Below are 17,222 nucleotides of genomic sequence, written 5' to 3'. Positions count from 1 at the left end.
TCAGGGTGTCATTTTAATTTATCTTTTCATCTGTCACCTATTCTGGCATGTTTATAGGAATCACCTCTTCAAGATCTACAGAAATGAAAAGCCCGATCATCTAATTTGGCAGACACCCTTCCCCAATGGCACTCTGGTAGCTGATAAAGAATGTCACTAATATAAGGTTACAGGGAACAGGGAAAAACTGCCATGATTAAGATGGCACCAAAGTGTTTTTTTTTTTTTTTGCTCCAGGACATTATATTCCACAAAGCAATCAATATGCAACTGCAACTCGCCAGATGTGGAGTACTGTAGGCATATGTCTGCCTATCATATTGTATTAGTTCTTGTCAAGAAGATGAACAGAAAACTTAAGTTTAGTTAATGGTAAGAAACAAATGAAGAACTTTTTGACCGGGAAGATGGATGTCAAATTCATTACCTCGGTGCCGGCAGTAGTGGCCCCTTTTCCATTTTGGAAATTCTTGCTTAATCACCCTTTGTGGTTTTCTGTTTATTTTTTATTTTATTTTTAATCTGTCCATTAATCAATTTTCTGGTACCATTTACTCAGGTGAGGATGGTTTTACATTTAGGAGCTGTGCAAAATGGGCTCACAAAGAGTTGTAGATTTTGGTTTTGTCAAGCTACAATACAGGAGATGCTCTGGTATCACACTTCTTATATACAGAATGTGCTTAGGTTGTTATTATGTAAAAGTGTTATTTTTCTTTTTAGGTACCTGTGTAACAATAAAGGTTTTTGTGTTTTCAATGCTATATGTTACCAAGGAATCACTGATTCTCTATAATTATTTATGTTTATTCTTCCCATCAATTAAAATATCAGTTAATTATAATCCCAATCACAGCAAAATCACTAGTGTTGCTTTATCACAATAAGAGTTAATTTCACACTTAAAAAGTATTTGGAAAGCAGACATATGGATAGTGATTTTACAATGTATGTCAACCGAACGAGATTTATACGATAAGACTGACTTTAAATGTTACCAATTACAGCCACTCAAAGCATGCAACATTAACAGTGGGCTATCAACTAGCAACTTACTCAATTTACTAGCAGTGAAGGTATGTCCTGTTTGAGGGAAACATGAACAAGGCATGATAAGCATGAACACTTGAGGCTTTTTTAGCAAAAGCAAACAAACAGAACTGAAAAGCATTCCAGATTCTGCTGTTGGAACTGAAAATCTCTAAGATGTCACAAAAGCCAGTGAAAACCCAGCCACAGGCTGTGTTCATTTTATCGATTAGTTTACTGCCAGCACTACTGCCGAGTTTGCTAAGAAGTCTACAAGCACTACGTTATCAAATGTCGAAGGTTTGGCCAGGCCACCAATTTGTCTAATATTCTTCAACCACCAACAAAATCAGTACTTAAGATTCCAAATTCTGTTACAGCAGGTAAGGAGCATAGTATTGTGGCTCATTAGTATAACAGATAAAGTACACGGCTGGAACACAAGGTATCGAAAGATGTGATTTTCAAATTTTAAGTAAGGAGAGATTCACTAATTGATACAGAGACTAGAAATGCATGCATCAGGTATGTTAAAAACATTAGTCAGGTAAAACTCATGGGGAACCCCTTTATAAATATATAAATTACAAGGAATAGCAAAGGGGTAATCCTTCTGTTTGCTGTAATGTTATTGGTTTAAAATGTAACATGTTATTTGGGTATGGGCTGGTATCTTGCATGTATCATCAAAAGGTAGGCAGTAAAAGCAGTACAACATTTTGATGTGGATTTAAATTGGTTTTACCAAAAATCATTCAAAGTCCCAATTTAGGGTGGTATGACTGGAATTCTAAACTGCTTTTTAAAATGAATACACATTTAAAAATGAAGAAATAAAATTAGACCTACATGTGACAAATTTAGGCCCATCGTTTAATGTAATCCTGATGCCACTGCTATTGGGATGTGGGAGTAAATCTGGAGCACACTGAGAAAAACCCTCTTTGGACAAGAGGAGAGCGTTGCACAAAGTCAGTGGCCAGAAAGCGATTCAAATGTAGTCTCATGGAGCCATGAGGAAGTGAGTTGTCACCCCTAAAACTTTACATATATGCTGAATTTGAACAAACACGATTGTAGAAGTCTATTGAATCACTCTTCCAAACTTGAACCCCTCCTAACGTTCTGCACCTCCAGCTTGTGTCTGAGCATTGGAGTGTAGGTGAAAGATATTTTACAACAATTCATCTTGTAAAGTGAGTCTTTCAGGTGTTTGTATTTGTTTTTTTCTCAGTTCTCCTTTGGATTATGTACAGCCTAGTCTCAATAAATGCAACTTCAACCTCGTTTGACTTTGTCTACTAAGATTACTACATACGTATTCACTCCTATGATGAAAGCATTTTGTACGCTTAATGCAAACACTACATTAAGAGTGGTCCGTTTATAATGCTCAAAAGCAAAATATTGAACACTAAAGATTTTGAGGTGTTTATTTCCATACTAGCAAAATACCCGCGCTTCGCAGCGGAGAAGTAGTGTGTTGAAGAAGCAATGAAAAAGAAAAGGAAACATTTTGAAAATAACGTAACATGATTGTCAATGTAATTGTTTTGTCACTGTTGTGAGTGATGAGTGTTGCTGTCATATATATATATATATATATATATATATATATATATATATATATTACACACACACACACATAAACATATATATATACATATCTATACATATACACATATATACACACACACATATATAAACATATATATATATACATATACATACATATCTACATATATACACACACAGCTATTTCAGATCAGTGCAATACGCTGCTTGTTAAAACGGATAACTCCGCTCTTACGTGCAAGTCTGCGTGGATATTATGAACTATCGTATTTGTTCAAGTTCTATTTAAATTTTAAATAGAAGGAATTTTTATTTAGTCGACAGAAATATCTTTGGTAGGAATGGTAAAACAGACAGGAATATTATTCGTGAATAAATCAACTCAAACCTTAAATAACTTAAAAGAACAAACATTCAAATTTCTTTACTCTTATGTAAATTTATATAAAAAATAAACTTAGATTTTAAATATCCCAAAAGATTTTGCTCTCCATAAAAATATATCCTTTCAAAATTATACAAATTCAAATATGAACATGCTGCATAACAAAACCTGGAAATATAAATAAAATGTGTTCCTTTCAGCAATAACAAATCAAATCATTAAGTTGTCTTTGCTCATATGTCATTTTAGAGCTGGACGCCTGGCATCTATTTTTGGCAACAGGTTCGTTTATGTTTGGTGTGAGGTTCTGTGTTGTGGAGATTCTCAGGATGGATTGCAGGTGCTCATCAGTGAGGCGACTCCTGTGTGCTGTTTTGTTATTCTTTATCACTGAGAAGAGCTTCTCACACAGATATGTGCTACCAAACATGCACAAGGTTCGAGCCGCATGTAGACGGACTTTTTGTTCTTCAAAGTCACCAAAGCGCCGTGCAAACTCAGTGCGCTCAGTTTATCAGCAAAGTGCGTATTTGGGAACACCGTAGTGATGACTTGGTTTAACATTACTTGGCAACAGGGAAAGTTGCACTGGTGCATTTGTGTCTCCCATAAAAGCAACTTCACTTGAAATCACTTTGTGATTGTGCACGGTTAAAACGTCCGCTGAAGTGTCAGATTCTTATTTAATTCTTCTGCTTTCTGTATCTTCTGCATTGCATTCAGGTCTTTCAGCCTCACTGATGAGCACCTGCAATCCATCCTGAGAATCTCCACAACACAGAACTCCCTGATGTTTTGTCTCATAGTGCCGTCTTAGATTAAATTCTGTAATTACAGCCACATTAGCTCCACAAATGAGACACACGGGTTCAGTAAACATATACTCAGCCTCCCATCGGTTTTTAAAGGCTCTATTTTCAGAATCAACTTTTCTCTTCAGCATCGTGTGAGCTAGCTTCGCAATAACTTGCAGCATCATAAGCTAGACTTGATTAACGCGGTAAGTGTTGGCAAGGCAGCTGAAGCGCTGCATTATGGGATCTGTAGTTTATTGTGTTACCAGCGCTTCATATACCGGGCCATTAATAACAATAATACAGTATATAAAATGATCTCGCGGGCTGGATATAATTACGCCGGGCGGATGTGGCCCGCCCCTTGAGTTTGACACATATGGACTAAATAGAACTTGAAAAGATATATTTTTTCAAATGTGATCGCGCAATTCAGATAGAGTTGACACGCACTACAGCCTGCATCCTCCCCTCGCTCTTACTTTTTTACCGTTCATCTAATGAATACACTGAGTATGGCTTTACCAAAACAATCATTGATGGCGAATAAAGTATCCATTATTCGAGTATGTAGATCGGGATATATATATACATATATATATACCAGCGTATCATAGCGAGAAGTAGTGTGTTAAAAAGCTAGAAAAGAAAAGGGAACATTTTAAAAATAACGTAACATGACTGTCAATATACAGTATTTGTTTTGTGAGTGTTACTGAGTGTTGCTGTCATCAATGATTTGATTATCATTATTTCTTTCAATCAGGTTCGTATTTGTAGGATGTGTTGTGTTCAAGTTACATTCCGTGTTTGTCAATCGTTGTAAAGATGACAGGTTTCATTCATCGATTCGTTTCTTACTGCATCAATAAACAGCTCGTCTTCTTCTTTATCCGAGACCTGACACACTGCATGCACGGTTTTTTACACTGTCTTCCTTTAGCGGGACATTGACTTTTTCCACTGTGCTTTGTTTCCACAGTAGCTGCATTTATGAATATGCTTGTATGTATCAGGCGCTTCATATTTTTGCTGCCTTTTCAATTGTGTAATTGGTTTTGTTCAGCTCTTTGGAACTGTTGCTTTTATCTGTGCACTCGTCAGTTCACGTGAGCCGCTCGGTGTACATGCATCGAAGTTCCCAGTTGTGCTGGTGCCATCTCGTGCTATGTCCATGGCTGTATTTAATGTTACCTTAGTCCTGGCACTTAAAACTTTCTCTCGCAGTTTCGCTGAGTTTGTGCCAAACACCACGCTGACCATCTCATCTTCCTCTGCATAAGCACAGTCCTTAACCCGTGAATATTTAGTGGGAGTTTGCTATTGGATTGCCGCTGACGGACGGCCTTATATGGGCAGGCACTAAATTACAAACGCAGCCTGTCTATGAACTTAATTTAAAGTGTAGGTTTACATCGTGCTTTGTTTCCGAAGTAGCAGAACTCATCAATATGGTTGTATATGTCACTCGCTCGCTTCTTATTGTTTCGCTGCCTTCTCAATTATATAATGCATGTTTTCTTCAGTGCTTTTTGGAGGTCTTCCTGATTTTCTATGTACTGCGTGATTACGTGTGAGGCGTGATGATGTCACACGAAACTCCGCCCCCACGGCGTTCAAGCTCATCTCCATTACAGTAAATGGAGAAAACAGCTTCCAGTTATGACCATTACGCGTAGAATTTCGAAATGAAACCTGCCCAACTTTTGTAAGGAAGCTGTAAGGAATGAACCTGCCAAATTTCAGCCTTCCACCCACACGGGAAGTTGGAGAATTAGTGATGAGTGAGTGAGTGAGTGAGTGAGTGAGTGAGTGAGTGAGTGAGTGAGTGAGTGAGTGAGTGAGTGAGTGAGTGAGTGAGTGAGGGCTTTGCCTTTTATTAGTATAGATAAAGGAATGGTCTGGCAGCTATCATTACAGTGAAGGTCAGCATTTGCTTGGCACCATTTCTGGAGCCTGTTCAGCATGATGAGCACAAGGTGAAAGACTAACAGGGTATGACTGGATGAGAATGCCTCATACCGTTCTTAAATCTGCTGCACAGCATTACACGGGGTAATTCAAAAAGACCGGGGAGAGCTTCAGAACCTGATGAACACTTGGAGCACAAAGTTTAATGTACGTAGAAAAGTGCAAAGTGCTACGAGTGGGTAATAGGAACGCTAATTATAAAAACAAGATGGGAAACATTGTCCAACTGGAAGCAGCCTCTGAAACAGATTTAGGGGCTTATGTTAACAAACCATTTTCAGTTTCTAAACAATGTGCAGAAGCTATTAAAAAGGCCCAATAAATGTTAGGTTATTTTATAAAAACTGATGAATAAAAGTCAAGCGATGTTACACTTAAACTGTATGAAGCACTGGTGAGATTGATTCTAGAGTATTGTGCACATTTCTACTCAGCACACTACAAGAAAACATAACAGTACTTGAAGCTGTGCAGAGGAGAGCAACCAGACAAACTCAGGGACACTAAACCTGTCGAATCTCAAGGACAGGGGACGGCATTGGGACATAGTCCAAGTTTTCAAAATCCTAAAAGGCACTGATAAATAAGATCAGCAAAATTCTTTCAGCTTAAGGGTGAGTCTCATTTATGACAGAAGCCAGGATGCACTTCTTTGCACAGAGTTGTAGGAATATTAAAGAATCTACACGATGTATCCGGAAGACATACTGGGACAGCTTAGCTATTAGTTGAACAAACACGTTTTATGGACTGAATGGTTTCTTTTTGTTTGTCAAATTTCTTATTTTCTTGTGTAGTGAAAAATTACCCAACAAAATGTAGTTCAGGAAAAGTATGATATTCCCAAATTTAAGTTAAATGTAAAACTTTGTAAGATAATAAAAAAAAAATCTTAGTAACAATATTACCGCCAACACCAAAAAGAAAAAAAAGTTCAGGCTCAGATATCTGCTGTACCACCAGGAACTTAAATTGTAAAGAAACTTCAGATGACATTTTGGAATTCTCTGAGATGTAGTACAGCTTCAAGTGGATAATTGCAGGTTTAGTATGCCAAATAACAACATTATTGTTAAACGGCATCACGCAAATTCCAGCCAACGGGAGAATGCGGAAGTATGTGATATTTGAGTGTAAAGTGCAACTCTTTCAGAGTCACTCTGCATATTCTTTAAATTACCTCTCCAATAGCTACTATTGAACATTTCAAAGCTCGTTGGTTCTATTTTTGCGGACAAATCTGTAAGGAATGGGGACCAACATTTTGCAGGACTGAATCACGTGCCATGCAGAACGCAGTAAGTACCAGAAGTACAGCAGAAAGGCATATTTCCCAAAAAACTCCATGCAGCTGACATTTTTTTGATTTTGTAGTGAGAACACAATGTGGATAGAATATCTTGATTATTCAGGTATCAATGGCTGAATGCCATTCTTAGTATATACCCACACTCCTTTGCAGTCAGCTAATTAAGACTTGTCTGTCAACCTCACAGCACATCTTTGGAATGTGGGAAGAAAACTGAACACCCAACATGGGCACAAGGACAGTACGCAAAGTCTACATGGAATGCATCATAGATTAGAACCAACATGGGCATAAGCACTGTCAGGCAGAATTCGAACTTATTACATTAAATATTATTTTACATCCTCTTTAATAAAACCCCTGTGTGCGTCCGCGCATCCCACCGTGCCCCGCCCATGCGCACGGCACCATGGACGCACACACACTGGAAACTGGGCACACAGTGAATGGCCTAGCCACGGCCGTGCATGATCTATACATATAAAGGAGAGTTGGGATCCAAAAGACTGTGTTTGTGTGTTTGTGGAGGGATGGAGAGTTAAGGCGGGTGGGGGAGTCACATGATCATCTCCCCTCCCATTCACGTCATTTCATTCACTTCATTTCACTCTGAGCTGAGCTCCGCAGCTGACGCGGTCTTGCCATTCTTTTTCCTTAGTATTTACTCCTTTCTCCTTTACTGATTTACTGTTTAATAGACGCAGTACTTACTGAATAGTATTTTTTCCTTTAGTGTTTCTACTTAGTGTTTCTTAGTGTTTAGTAGACGCAGTGTTCTGGTGTTCCCGGCAGTGTTGTGGTTTACTGTTACTTTCTACTTCATTTCTGTACTTTAGTGTTTAGTACACTTTTACTTTATCTCATTTACTGTTGTTCCTGGCGGTGTTGCCGTTTTTCCCATTTCTATTTTTTATGTAGCATGTTAACGAATTAGTCATAGAGAAAATTTATATATTTTGGCTCCAGGAGGACAAACCAAAAATGTTGTATATAAAGAAGCTCTATAAGTCACATGTAGATACATAATTATTCCAACTACAGCGACTGCAGAGAAGTGCACAAGGTCTGCTAGTAAGCAAATAAAGCACACACACTGGAAGCTGGGCACACAGTGAATGGCCTAGCCGCAGCCACGCATGATAAGCAAATAAAGGACATCATTGCTGGGGAGAGTGCTGATTCGGTAGTCGCTACCGCACACATAAAATCCATTGCTGGGGAGACGCCACACATACAATAATCAGCTCCACACCACCACAGATTAAAATACTTGCTAGGGAATTGCACAGTAATTGCTGGGGAGACACCACAGGCATGATTATCAGCTACACGCCACACATTACATCAGTTGCTGGGGACACTCTCCTGATTGCCCACTATTGTGACAGAAAATTAAAGTCATATTACGGACAGTATTACTGTCAGAGAAAATTACAGGCATTTTATGGAAATACAAACCAGTATTACTGTGACAGAAAAGTAAAGGCACACAATACAGTGACGCTTATTATAGCCACATACAAGCCAGTATTACTGTAAGAGAAAACATTACGGACATATCTACTAACAACATGCCACCCAAAAAAAAAAACGACACATTAAGTAGGACAAAAAACACAAACAATCAAATCCTATATAAGCAACATCTCCTGGAAGAACGGTCAGCTCAACTAGTAAACATCAACAAAAGAAAGGCTGAAAGACAAAGAAAAATACGAGCAAATAGGTCGATTGAAGAAAAAGAAAATGAGCGTCAGAAAAATGCTAAAAGAGAAAGACTCAGAAGAGCAAACCTTAGAAAAAGTTGGCACTTACATTCCAGAACTAGTATTCAGCCACGGTCAGTTATATGTTACATTATCAAGAGTAAGAAGTTTTTCGGATGTTGTTGTCAAGGTTGTAGATGGTCCTGAACAATGCAAGCTGTTGCCAAACTCAGACAGAATATTTACAAGAAATGTTGTCTATAATTAAATTTTATAGAAACATTTCATGAGGTAAAAAAAATAGAAATTTTTTCCTAAATATCTTCTTCAGATATTGTGTATTACAGATTGTTACAAAGTTTTACACTAAGGCAATATTAATTATATATACTGTATTCTCATATACGTTTCTTTTTTATTTTTATTAATATTTTACTTTAGGCTTCTTGCAAAAATAATTTTGACAAAAAAAAAATTAAGACAATAAACAGAATGAGGTCAAGGTCCCTTGCCATTTAATACAGACTGTTCCTACTAATGTTTATGCACTACTGTTCTAGCGCCTGTTATTGTAACGGGCTTAATGTCTAGTTATAAAATAAGAGCTCTTATTTAATTGGCAATCTGACAATGGGTATTTTAAAAATCTCTCCAAATATCTGTAAAGAAAACTCGTTCTGAATTAGCCTTCAATTAAATATTTTATGTAATTGTAAACATTTTTTTAAAAAGCTACACTTGCAAATTGTAAACATTTTTTTAAAAAGCTACACTTGCAAAGACATTAAAGAAACATCTTTAAATTATTTAGGAAAAAAGTCAAGAGATTTGGTAATGGATGTGTAGACTTTTATGGAAAGCCCTTTACAAAATCCAGCAAAACAGTTCAAATATACCAATACAGGTGACATACCAACAAGGCCAGAAGGGAAATTTCAATCAACACTTGTGTCAACCTGTGTGACGCTAACTGAAGACATGTTAAGAAAAACACCCCAATGATGATCATCCTCAAAGAATAAAACATTCCTGACACCTACCATATACAGTATGTACCTAGCACACTGTGGACTTTGTCACACATGTGAACATGGGAGATAGCTAAAGGGCTCAAAAGAAGGTAATTCCACACCAGGCCAGGGGATGGCAGAGTACAATAATCCTTTCTCTGTTGTTCCTACAGATCAGACATTGGAAATTCTATCTGGGTCCAATGACATCACTTCTAGTTCCAGGCCCGATGACCTCACTCCACCTGACCGACCTTAAAATCCCACCATCTTTCCTTTGTTAATCAGTTCTGTTTTGGACTCAATCTGTACACAACTGTGCAACCTGTTTTCTTTTTTTGCAGCCAAATGTATATAGGTGGCAGGCCCAAACCTTTTTCTGTGTGTCAAACCTGATTATTTTGCAAAAGGAAACAGAAGATAAACATGCAACTCTTTGGTGTGGCCTTTCCTACATCTATAGGCCTATTCCAAGTATTCAGTGGCACCAAACTGAAGTAGTGTCCTCCTTCTGCTGATGATGATACATACTAAACAAAATAATGAAACAAAAACTAAAAAAACTTGTGTGACACTGTAAATTATTGGAATGGCTGTCTAGTGATAAGCCAGCCTGTGCACTTCCAGCGACCCATCACACCTACAAAGACATGTCTATTAATAAGAAATGGCAAACAGTAATATCATAAAAAAAAAATATTTATTCAGAGACTCTCTGCTGCTGGCTGTGAAACTGTGGCAGCCATTTGCTCTAATTATGTTCTAAAGCTGCTTGGTTCTTGGCCCACCACACAGCTACTGCAGCTCATTAACATATCAGTGTATTTAGGAGAGGAGATGTTAATAATTACCTGTCAAGAGCAACTGTTGTACTGTCATGTGAAGAAGCCGACACCGGTGCCTTTCTGCCAGATTACACTGCGTCTTGGGGAAGCTTCAGTTTTAGCTCTTTGTAAAAAAGCAACCCAAACTTGTGCTGTACTGCATGACTTCAGAGATTTCATTGCGTTCTACCACCTGTTCTTTTACTGCAAGGAATAATGGGAAACGAGCCTTGTGTGCTGTCAGTCAGAAATGGTGTACTGTTATTGTTGTGTGACAGAATCAAAGTGACCTTTACGTGAAGCACATGATCAGCTCCACAAGCCAAACGTGAATGAACACATATGAGCAGACTCCAAGAAGTAGACACCCAGGGACAATGACAGCAGCATATGCAAGTGGCCTGCACCGCAAAGCCTGGATGCCAAGAACCACGCACTTAGACGCTGCTCCGCAATGAGTCAGAGGCATGACATAATAACACAACTCAATTGCACAGACTCAATGCGGAAAGATATTCCTGACAGTTATAATAAGCATCAGAATTATCCCCAGCCGCTGAATAATACAAATCAAGTGAGACATTTTCATTGCTGGCCAGATCAGAAACACAAATGTTTTTTGACTGTAAGCCAGGTGGTCATTGCATACTTGTGCCTAAAAAAGAAAACAAAATGTGTCATTGTGAATTAACATAAAAAGAACAAGGGGTGGAGGGGAACACTTTAAACACTAGAATAAATTACAAAGAGGCAGAGATAGGCTCTGGCTACATACTAACCTGACAATGGAGGAAAATATGTGAGAAAAATGATGGATGGGTAGTGCATGTTATTATGAACACTTCTGACAGCACTCATTGCTAAATGAAAGTTGTAGAAGCACTTTTTGATATACACACTGTGAAACGTACTTTGTAAAAAATTGCTTGGGAAATCCCTTGAAAACTTTTTTGATATTATAATGCACTATACAAAAATAAGCATGACTTAGAGTGACCCCTAGATCTGTCCATCTATGCTAGCAGAATAAGAAGTGAGGCAAGAATCAACCCTGGATGGGATGCCAGTTTACTGCAGGTTACACACAACCACATTCACTCAAACAGAATCAAATACAAGCCACCAATTAGCCTAATAAGCATGTCTTTGCCAAAACTCAGGCAGCTATGTTGTGCAAACCTCACACTAACAGTGACCAGGCCGAGATGCAAACTCAATCTTGTGGAGCTGTGAGGCAGCTACTGCACCACCATGCTGCCCTTCACTCCTAGGTGCATTATATCAATAAAAACAGAAAGTGATGTTTCTTTAATCTATTGAACTACAGCTACATTTGAAATATATAATCTATAAATCTACAAGGTGGTTAAGATACAGTGTATAATGTGGCCACCTTTGTCACTAACTGCATTTTTTAAATACCAAAGCAGTGCACTGCTCTTTTTTTTTTTGGTAATATCGCTAACTTCCTCCAGAATTGCCGGCATCTTTCTCTCCACTATCTTTCCTTTTTCTACTTCATTCCAGTGGGAGTCACTAGGGAGTCATAGCAATGGCTGCAAGGCAGAATCTCACTCTGAAGAAGACGAGCAGCCAAAGTTATAATTAGCCAAGAAATTGCAAAGGAATCAAAGAAAATCTGGAAAAGTGCACTTTATTTTCAACAAAGTCCAAACTGTTCCCCTGTATAGATTTCAAGTGCATTTGCCAAGCTAAGTTTAGATTGATTTTTTGATTGTTCCACTAAGTGAAAAGAAATATAATTCTCTCCTCACGCCATCTCCCACAAAGCCAACTACATCCAGCAATCAAAGAAAATTCTGGCAAACTAAAGAAGGCCAGAGCAGCCCCAAGACAGGTAGCTACCCAAATGTCTCTCCCGTCTCATTTATTTTGAAGGCATTTTAATAAAAAAGACGAGCCAAACGTGTGCCCACAGAAGTTTCCCTTTTTTTTTTTTCTTTTATTACAATGCCTTTATGGCATGGGATGAATGGGATACTTGGGCTTCACATTGGAATTACCAGTGTCTATCCTGTATAGGGGAAAGATGTTCCTTTCGAGTGCCAACTACAACAGAGAGGCTTTCAGGTGGTATTCTAGACGCAGCCCTAGTTCACAGCCAGTTTCAATAATTTGTTCCAAATATTTTGTTCATTATTGTACGTTGAAATATGTGCAAAAATACATTGTCAGGACTCTGTACCTGTCCAATACTAGGTATGAGCACCACTGACACCATAGCAATTGCCAGCTAAAGTCACATAGGCTACCATTACACATTGGTAATTGTGCTGCACCCACTGTAATAATGCAGTATCTCTGGCAAATATAAGGTCCTTTCACACATAAAGGTCACCAAAGATAACTACTGAAATTGTCGAGGCATGCATCAACAAAGAGCAACTCACGATCCCAGGAAACTCGTTCTACCAATTTCTCATGTCGACTTCTAGTATAATGTTTGGGAATTTAGTAAATTGGATTATATGTAAGCATCAATTCTTCTGCTGGACTCGCTGAAGTCGATGTCACATTACATGACTTCCAGTTGGAGGGGATGCCAATCTTGACAACTGCAATGTCATATTAAACAAAAAAAAATTGCCAGGTATGTCAGATTAGATGGCTGTTTAACAACTTTCCAGCAGAGTTTCACATTTCCTAGGTATTGCAAACTCGACACATTTTCTGAGTGCAGATAACGTGCTGCCTTGACCCTTTTTTGTTTTTTCCATCCTGCCTTGGAAAGAGCAGACACCCATTTATATTGGCCTGTTTTTACAGTTGACCTAACACTGACATATTTGGGAAGTGGAAGAAAAAATGTTGGACATATTAAAAGCATGCCAGCTTAAGTGCAAATTTTAAAGTGATCTGATATGAGCAAACAGAGGACTGAGCATGAGTCTTCCCTGAGAGAAACAGTGTCGGATAGCATGTTGTGCCCATTGCTGTCTGCTCACATGATTCTTTTCCCACTAAACTCGCAATGAAACATGTGGGTTTACAGCGTCGATGGAATGGAACCATATTGATGGAATGATCTCCAAAAATTCTAGGAGTCAATTTATCAAGCATGAAGAGCTATTATTATCATGAAAATGACACTTACAGACAGCTCTGCAAAATCATTCTTTAGGACTTCAACATTAACAGGTGTCATGCTGTCATTGGCTAACATTTTGAGGCAATTGGGAACCATGTTTGGCCCCTGATTGTTAAGAAAGTCAACCACTTTAGTGATGTGCCAGATTTTTGCCAGAAGATCAAAAATGGGCAATTTTTGATAATTACGTGTATTCAGCAGTGTATAACTTGCCAAATGCTAGTCTGTTTTGCTACTTAAAATAAAATGTAAGCTGCCCTCATGTGCACAGCACTTCCTGGCTTTCCTTTGAGTAAGTGATGCTAATTAAAAAACAGCGTAAAGACTGTCCAGCAAGCAACCAAGTGTGAACAGGGTGTGCATGTAACAGAAATGACAGAAGTCTTTTGTTTAGAGAGACAAATATGAAAGACAGAAAATGCCACAGAAGCTACGGCTGGCAGAGTGTCTGCTGAGTGGAACGTAGTATGTTTAAGTGTGTGAAGATAAAAGATTTAATAACTGCAGAATGTGCCAGGAAAAGTACAGACACTACACTGGCACTAAAGATTTGATAAGACAGTTAAGGTTACATCATACAACACATACTCTGACTTTCAACAACTTTAATTACGTAAGGCAAAAGCAGAGTCCTGTTGACGCATTTGTTGTTTTTCTCCTTTTTGATTGTCTCTTCAAAGTACAATATTAACAAAATTAATTAAACCAGTGATCTGAAACTCAGATCCAATAATTGTTTCTTTTTTCTTACTTAGCAGCCAGACAATAATGAGACACAAAATGAACCAAAACATGACCAGCATACAGTGACCATCAGACAATATCTGAAAATAAAAGGGATGGAGGTGTCAGGAATGTTGATTTGCTGAGGTCCCCAAAACATTTTAACAGTGATTATTGATGTTTGATTATTTTTGTTTAAAATCAACAATTTCAGAAATGTCTGCCATTACACAATGGGAGCAACAACCAGCCATGAAATTAAAGAATGGGTTTAATTAACAACAAGACCCGGCACCTAATTAAGCAACTGGTTGGAATGAAATTAGTTGGAGTTTGAGGCCCTGACTTAGTTGGTCTTCTGTTGCCTCACTAACTTGACATTTCATTTCTGTTTAAGGAAAAAAATGAAGTAATGCAGAGGAACGATGAAGAAATTCCAGGAAACAATCTTAAAAAACAAGTCAATTAAAATGAATTCAGAAGATGTTAATTAGTAGCAAAAACAGGTCATTAATTAAGTAATGGGTCAGAATGAAAACCTGCCGCCACTGCAGCCCTCCAGGACTGGAGTTTGAGATCCCTGAATTAAACAATAATATATTTTAGTAGCAATAGTATTCTTTTTATTTGAATACAAGATACAAGGATCATTATCTTAGAAACCCAATAACGGAACAAGTAAGAGAAATGCTGCTGAATATTTAAAAAAATAAAAGGTGTGCAGGAAGAGATGACACACACAAGCAGATGCTGTTAGACTTATTTTACATTAAAATATGTGGAGGACTGTTACATATTTTCATTCATACGACATTTGCTATACAGAATGTGTATATATGTAAAATTTATTCATTTGCCCAGTGGGGGCTGGGTGGTCTCCTGGCCTTAGAATTCTGCAGATTTTCTTTTTTTTCTCCAGCCCCTGGAGTTTTTTTGTTTGTTTTTTCTGTTCTCCCGGCCATCACACCTTACTTTATTATTTGTTATTTAGTATTACCTAATCCTATTTTTATATTTCTATTTTTTATAAACTTTTTGTTTCTTCGTCTTGTAAAGCACTTTGAGCTACATCATTTGTATAACAATGTGCTATATAAATAAATGTTGTTGTTGTTGTTGATAAGTTTGCATTTTGCTAAAAATATTTAAATTACTAATAATTTATTGCAATTCGCATTATGTTGATTATACTGTTGTGATCAGAAGTATTTATGCCAAAAGGAGGAAAACTGTCGTTTTGTTTGGTTTGGGGATGGCATACAGAAGCCAACCCTGGTAGACTTTTTGGAGCAGCTCATTTTAATTTGCTGGTACAACTTATTACACGAAAGAAAAGATTACAAAACCGATAAAAGGAAGGAATCATATTCATGCACTTTAAATAAATGTAGGGTGTAGCCATGATCTTTCGTGTTTCTAAATTTTGCTCCTTCCCTCCATAGGTCTATTGAAAAGAACCATCCTGCACTTTATCTACTAACTGAGAAGTGTCATAGCTATGATAACATTTTTCTACAATCTGTCAATAAACTGAATTATACAACCCCAATCCTCATAGGCTAAGTTTCAGCAAATCATATGGCACACAGCACAGAGCCGGAAATCTGACATGTTAAGTAATACCACTTCAGTTTGAATGCTATAAAGTAGCAGCAAGCCTACACATATTTGCATAGTATCATAATTACTCTAAACATAGGTTACTACAAATGAGAACCACATTTTTCGCTCTTTGCCATCACAAGTTGACACCTGGTTGCCAAGCTTGCAATCATTGTTAAAAGTGAGTGTTGAGAATTGTTTTGTTCAACATGATGCCAAGTCATAGCAGAGTTTGCACATATTCAGATAAGGCACTAAAGATAAGACTACAATAAGTTTCCCCTGGCTGCAATTTTAACTTTCCATGTTAATGCACAAACATTCCAAGTACTTCCTTAAAATATTAGTTCCTCCAGTTTTGTCATTTCTGCTGTATTTCATATACAGCTTTATGCAGAAATTGCCTTGGTGTAAACACTGAAACACTTTTTTTGGTTTATATGTGTTTAGCTCAACAGCAGATTACAGAATCATTTATTGAAAGCTAACTGTGATGAACCACTCTGTGAAATGTGAACTTCATTGCAGCCCCTTTGATTGCAGCACTAGTACTACATTTAGCAGTGATCCTGTGAAGGATGGAGACCATCCATTGTCTAAATCCACTTTGTGAGACACAGTAGTGGCTAACAATCTTCATATTGCTCAAGAGGCACTTTGTGTATGTTCTGCTCAAGTATTTGCAAGGTCTCTGTGTGTGTGGCATGATTGAAAGAGAAAGTGTGAGAATATGACATACGAGGAGGCATTGGAGCCACCTTGTGAGTCGCCTTCAAGGAAACAAACTATAAAAGTATATAGGAAGTGAACAGGAGATTAATGCCAATTTTTATGCCACAGGAAGCTGAAGCTTTTCCCAGGTATATTGGTCCAAAGCAGGAGCAAACCTTAAGTAGGACATTGTTTTAATTGAGGCACACATATGCTTCTAGCATGCAAATTCAGTTGAAATGTAGGAAGTAAAAACACACAAGCATGTGGAAAATATACAAACTCTCGACATGGATAGCAGCTCTACTTATACTTTGTCTTTTACATGTATTCATAAAACAAGCAAGAGTTTTACAAAAATGCAACTGAACACAGAACTGCTGGGCCAAGTCTTGAACTTACATTGTAGTCAGAACTGTTAAATTTACCAACTCAATATGCGTGAAATTGCTGGCCATGCTGGAGAAAACACCG

General features: G+C 37.7%; 1 protein-coding gene across 5 annotated transcripts in view; it reads right to left on the bottom strand.

Moving 5' to 3' along the window:
• mid2 (midline 2) overlaps positions 1-17,222 on the bottom strand; it is an 846,826-nt gene that overhangs the window by 270,375 nt on the left and 559,229 nt on the right. Inside the window, exon 1 of one of the 5 annotated variants that reach the window (XM_039765794.1) lies at positions 10,631-10,748. The exons of the other annotated variants lie outside the window; for them this stretch is intronic. The gene's annotated coding sequence lies outside the window, so the exon portion shown is untranslated. Of the gene's footprint in view, positions 1-10,630; positions 10,749-17,222 lie in introns of those variants that run through there. 5 annotated transcript variants of the gene reach the window in all.

The sequence above is a fragment of the Polypterus senegalus genome, chromosome 10 (assembly GCF_016835505.1).
Source record: "Polypterus senegalus isolate Bchr_013 chromosome 10, ASM1683550v1, whole genome shotgun sequence".
In the NCBI taxonomy this organism is placed as follows: Eukaryota; Metazoa; Chordata; class Cladistia; order Polypteriformes; family Polypteridae; genus Polypterus; species Polypterus senegalus.
The sequence above is the reverse complement of the archived record's forward strand: the minus strand, read 5'-3'. Positions and strand labels throughout refer to the sequence as shown.